This window comes from Diplotaxodon limnothrissa, linkage group LG16 (genome assembly GCF_057381915.1).
Source record: "Diplotaxodon limnothrissa isolate DT_005_m linkage group LG16, D_limnothrissa_male_GT1.1, whole genome shotgun sequence".
NCBI classification, from domain to species: domain Eukaryota; kingdom Metazoa; phylum Chordata; class Actinopteri; order Cichliformes; family Cichlidae; genus Diplotaxodon; species Diplotaxodon limnothrissa.
Genome location: NC_140611.1, coordinates 37,226,511 through 37,232,612, shown reverse-complemented (window position 1 = coordinate 37,232,612; position 6,102 = coordinate 37,226,511).

Below are 6,102 nucleotides of genomic sequence, written 5' to 3'. Positions count from 1 at the left end.
GTGAGGGTCATGTTTTTTGACTTTTCCAGTGCTTTCAACACCATCAGGCCGACCCTCCTGGGTGATAAGTTAGCAGCGATGCAGGTGGATGCTTCTCTGGTGTCCTGGATTGTTGATTACCTGACAGGAAGACCACAATATGTACGTCTCCCACAGTGTGTGTCTGACAAGGTGATCAGCAACACAGGGGCACCACAGGGGACTGTCCTCTCCCCCTTCCTCTTCACCCTCTACACCACAGACTTCAGCCACTGCACAGAGACATGCCATCTTCAGAAGTTTTCTGATGACTCTGCGGTGGTTGGATGCATCAGCAGGGATGATGAGACAGAGTACCGGGCTGTGGTCGACTCCTTTGTCACGTGGTGTGAGCAGAATCATCTGCAGCTCAACGTGGCAAAGACCAAGGAACTGATCGTGGACTTCAGGAAGACCAGGAAACACTTGACCCCTGTTTCAATTCAGGGGGTCAGTGTTGACATTGTGGAGGACTATAAATACCTTGGAGTACACATTGACAATAAACTGGACTGGGCTAAAAACACCACAGCACTTTACAGGAAGGGCCAGAGTCGTCTCTATTTTTTGAGGCGACTGAGGTCCTTCAACATCTGCCAGAAAATGCGGAGGATTTTCTATGAGTCTGTTGTGGCCAGTGCGATCCTCTATGCTGTTGCATGCTGGGGGAGCAGGCTGAGGGTTGCAGATGCCAACAGACTTAATAAACTAATCCGTAAGGCCAGCAATGTTGTGGGGATGGAGCTGGACTCCCTCAAGGTGGTGTCGGAGAGGCGGATGCTGTCCAAGATAAAGACAATGTTGGATAACACCTCCCACCCACTCAATGACATGCTGGTCAGTCACAGGAGCACGTTCAGTGAGAGACTGAGATTACCGAAAAGCACCACTGAACGACACAGGAAATCATTCCTGCCTGTGGCCATCTCCCTGTACAACGCATCCACTTAACACACTGGTTACTGCTACAACTACACATGTTTCTTTTCCAACTATTTATTTATGAGTGACTTATGTATGTATGTATGTATATATATATGTATATATTGTACTATTCTTAGTTAGTGTATTGTCTGTCTTGTCTTAATGTTGGTTTAAAATGGAGCACTGTAACAAAAAATAATTTCCCCCAGGGATCAATAAAGTATTCTGATTCTGATTCTGAAAAATGGAGGCAACTTTGCCTGTGGTAGAATTTATACAATGTATGAAAAAATCTTTATTGCAGATACTAATTTTACTAATTTAATAATACTAATTTTGTGTTGTAAGATTTATGAGTTTCATGCTTTCATAGTGGTACTTAGAAGAGCTTGACATTTTTATCAGGTGGTACACACTGTAAAAAGTTTGAGAAACACTGATAAGTTAAGTGTATGTGTGCTTTTGGAAAACATTTAAAGCTGCTGTACAGAATCTTTGAAACAAGCTAGCTTAAAACATTTTTAGTATATAAACAGAGCATCTGCTTCTCTTTACAGCTCCTCACTCCCCCAGGGCTCTGTTTGGCAGTTTCTGATAGTGTGCAAATGTGATGTACATACTCTGGCAGTCATACAGACAACTGGACGGTCCAAAAGTTGGCCTACCTATTACTGGCTGAGGTTTCAGTAGAGTTGTGGCTGAACCACATAAAAATATATCATTAATTTTAATCTCCCCAATCAATTACAATGTTACAAAGGGGCAGGGATGGCTCAGTAGGTAAAGCAGTTGCCCCATGATCGGAAGGTCAGGGGGTCGAATCCCCTGAACGGCTACCCTGAGGTACCCCCAAGCAAGGCACCATCCCCACACGCTGCTCCCCGGGCGCTGCACTGGTGGCTGCCCACTGCTTCACTGAGTGAATGGGTTAAATGCAGAGAAGAATTTCCCCACGGGGATCAATAAAAAGTGTACATTAGTATGTTGGAATGTTGTTAAAGAGGGTCAAAAATGTTTCAACCCAATAGCCAAGAAAACAGTCCTCATGAACTGGAAAAATAAAAATAATCTTAATTCTAACCAATATAGAAATTATCTATTAGATTACATTAGTCTTGATACAGCTTCTGCCACCACATCAGATCAATTGCTCTGGGCTCCTTTGATCAGCTCCATCACCTAGTGGGGGTGGGGGGTCATAGTTTGGTCCCGCCTTCACTGTTGTGATTGGTGTGGGGGTAGGGACAGGCTTAGGGCGTCGGGGGGTTCCCCGGAGGCATCTTCCTTGGGGGGCTCAACCCGGGGTAGCGGTCACGTCCGGTTAGGGGCTCTGTTGGCTCTCAGGTGACTGTTTCCTCGCGGCTGCGTGCAGCGGGGCTAGGGGAGGGTCTGTGCTGACGGACGTGGGTTACTGACCTGGTAGCCTGGCTGCCCCTGGGTGGGTCCGGGATGGGCGTGAGGTTCTGGGGGCGCTCCGTCTCTGGGCTGGGGCCCGGGCCGGGCCTCGGGGGCTTGGGTCCTGGTTGGTGTGTTGCCGCCGGTGCATCGAGCCACCTGGGGGGCTCTTCAACTGGTGGGGAAGATTGTCACATCTTGCAGGAGCTTTCCTCTCCTCAGGGGCTCTCTCTGCAGGAGGGGGAGATACAGGAGAGGTGGAAGAAGATCTCAGCCTGGGTGTTTATTGTCTTATGTAGTCTGGAAGAAGAGTGGATGGTGGGGTGGGTGCAGTTTTCTCTGTGGTGGGGTTGGGTGGACTGTCCCGGGCTCTGTGGGGCTGGGAGGCGCTGCTGCGCTGGGCCCCGGTCTGGATGGGCCTGGGCCCCCTTTCCCTGGCGGGTCGCGGAGTATGGGGGTGCCTACTGGGGTCAGCGGGGGAGCTGGCCCCAGGGAGGGGTCACTTGCCCCTCCCTTCCTTCCCTCCCCATCTCCAGCTGCCTCCCTCTTCCCGCTCCACCACAACCACCCACACATGCAGGACCTTGGAGTAGGGGTATGTCACCAGGGTGCAGAGGAGGCCACCCCCCCCCCGTCCCCTTCTGGCTGCCTCTGCCTCAATTTTATCCCACAACTTAGACATTCACATTACTCACACTCTCATTACACATACATATAGGATCTTGGGGGTGGGCACGATACACGGAATCCAAAGTACCATCAGGGTGTACACCCCACCCCTGGCGTCGTTGCCCACCTCTCAATGTTAAATACACGTAGACATTGAGGGCTAGCAGGAGGGACCATGCGCTTACCTGCTGCTCTCTGGCAGGTAGCTCCATGCCCTCCTGGGTTTTAAATGCACCTTAGAACACACGTGCATCAACACTACAATGAGCGGGTGGAGGGAGGTTTGGAGTCTTCTCTCACCCCCGTTCTCTGCGACCTGCTGGAGCGGGGGGGCTAGGAGGAGGAGTTGGCCGTCCGACTGCGGTCTGGAGTGTGGGGCCTTCCTGCTGCTGCGGAGTCGGGGCGGTCTGCCTCCCCCCACCGCAGGGAAAAGGGTAACACCACCTGGGTCTGGGTGCAGTTTCCCCCTCCAGGGGCAAGGGTACCTAGACCCGGTGTGTAGAGTACGCTTGGGGAGTGTGATCGTGTGTACAGCGTCTCTTTATGTCTGTCTCCACGTTGGTTGAGTGTGGAGTAAGTGCATATGAGAGCATGAGGGTGGGAATGGATGTTTGTATATGTGTGTGCCTGTATTTCTGTGTCTATATGTCAGGTTGGGTGTCAGGCGCCACCTCTCTGGGGACATCTTAGGCCCTCCAAGGTTTGGAGGCCTATCTCCCCCTACCACCACTTCCCTGCCAGTGGCGGACTCCCTCAGACATCGGTGCGTTGGTGGTTCTTTGTGTCCGGGGATGGGCGTCCAGGTACACACCGGCTCACTCCTTGGCGGCCGCTTATCGGGGCCTGGAGCCTGGGGCTCGCTCGGGCCACTTCGGAGGTGGGGTGCCCCCGGCCTCTCGGCCTGGGGCTCGGTCACTCAGGCACGGCTGGCTGCCGGCGGAGCTCACGGGCGCGTCACTGCAACTCCCCCTGGCTTCTGCTCCGCGGCTGCTGAGTGAGCCCTCATCTGGGACTCTCCTCAGCTCTTTCTGGGACAGTGGCGCGGCTGCCCCTCTGTTGGTCTTCCTTGGTCTCTTGTGTTCTGGGGGCCTCTGGATGTCTGGAGTTTTGATCTCCTCCATACCTGCTTCATGCCCTGGAGGACGGGGCTGTGGCCCCCCCACACCCTCTAGCAGATCATTACATGAAGGAACCTTTTAAAAAAACAAAAAAAAAACAAGCGCGTCCATGCTCACAGGTGTACACACGGGTGATCACACCCACAAACTACACCCTTTTTGGCTCCTACCTCAAAGCACACTGTGTTCTGTTGATCTTATGTGCTGCACAATAATGTTTATTATTTAGTATTTACTGTCATATTCCCATATATCATTGTGATGTTGTTTATTCTATTACTCTTGTTCTCTTCTGCTTGTTTTCTTTTTTCTTTCTCAGCAGGTGACCCAGGTGATCGATATATGCATTTTTTTTTCTTCTTTTTTTTTCTGCTCATTCTGTTGGTTTTTGTCTTTTGCCCTTCTCCCCCGTCCCTCTTCTCAGCTGTTTCTCTTTCCCTCTTTCTTTCTCCCCTTCTTTCCCCCAGTCAAGTCTGTCCCGTATTCAGTAAGTGAAAATAAAATGAACAATAAAAGGTGAATCAAATGGACCATTACGGCAAGGCTGGGATGGTCAATTTGGTAAAGTAAATCCGTTGGGCATCTTTCTTTGCCTTTAGACAACAATTCTGATGGCAAAAGAGCCAAACGGGACAGGCAAAAAAAAATAAAAAAGAAAAAAAACTGTTTCAACCCAGTTTGTTTAGCAGATTCTGTATAGCAGCTTTATTATAGGGAGAACAGAACTTCCAGATTGTATGTGTACTTTCAACCAAAAGGCAAATAACCAAACCACATGAACATCTAATAAAAGATATAAACATTGAAACACTGATCCAACATTATTCTTGATTGACGGATCATTTGATTTTACATTTTTACCTGAATGTGGCTCCTTTTTTTGAAAAAACTTCCTTATATCCATTATGAACCTGGCTGTCTCTCTGTACACAAACACACAACAGGAGTTATAAGGTTAATGGGCATTCAGTCAGTTAGCTAGTTAGTATCCATTTCAAACAGGACAGTGGTAACAACAGTAGGCTACGGACAATTTTAAGTTTTAGATTTTAAATAGGCTGTATACATTTCATGATGGTTGAGACATTGTATAACTAAAACTAGTGTGCCTATGCCACCGCTAATCAGTGTAGTTTGCCATTCAAACGGCTACAGAGAGCAAAACTCAGCAGAGCAGCCATTTTCCTTACTCCATAATTTTCCACCATGAACTATGGTAAAACCAAACACCGCTCGCGCCTCACAGATGACAGCTTACAGTTTTGTGTAAAGATGAGGTGACTTCATACAGCCCCGATTTGCAGACGCTGTGCGCAGAGGTTCATGAGCAGACCCGACAATGTTTGCATGAACATGCTTTGAAGCATTACGTTATGGACTACTTTTCACACATAGTTGCTGTACCCACACAGTCGGCTGTAGCTTTTCATCTCACAGCCCGACACATACAAAAAAAGAACAGCTGAGAGAGCACAGACTTTACGCCTGATTGCAGATGCCGCTGATGTGGGTCCACCTCCCCTGCAGCGGCACTGCAGACCACGCCCCGCCACACACATCAAACACGTAAAATAAATATTTGTGCACTGTTGCATTCACTTTTTGTTTTTTGTTATTTTTACAGTGTTCTGAATGATTAACAATGGTCTACAGCCAATCTTGTGTATTATTATACAAACTTTGGTTGTAAGATTCAGATAACTATTTCATAAAAGCTAAATATTTTATATGAGCGTAAGAAAGAAAAGTATTTCTTTGTGCCCCCCTTTCCCTGTTAATGCCCTACCTGGCCCCCTGGCAAAAGCTTTGCTAGATCCGCCCCTGCACAGTTACCAGCTGTCAGCTACACAGAAAAGGATATTGGTGTTATTCATCTCTCAGAAACAGTTCATAACTTCCCTTCAACTCATTCATGTCACCTAAAAGGTAAACCTGTTTCTCCATAACCAGTTCAGCTCTGATGATTCAGATGATTGGA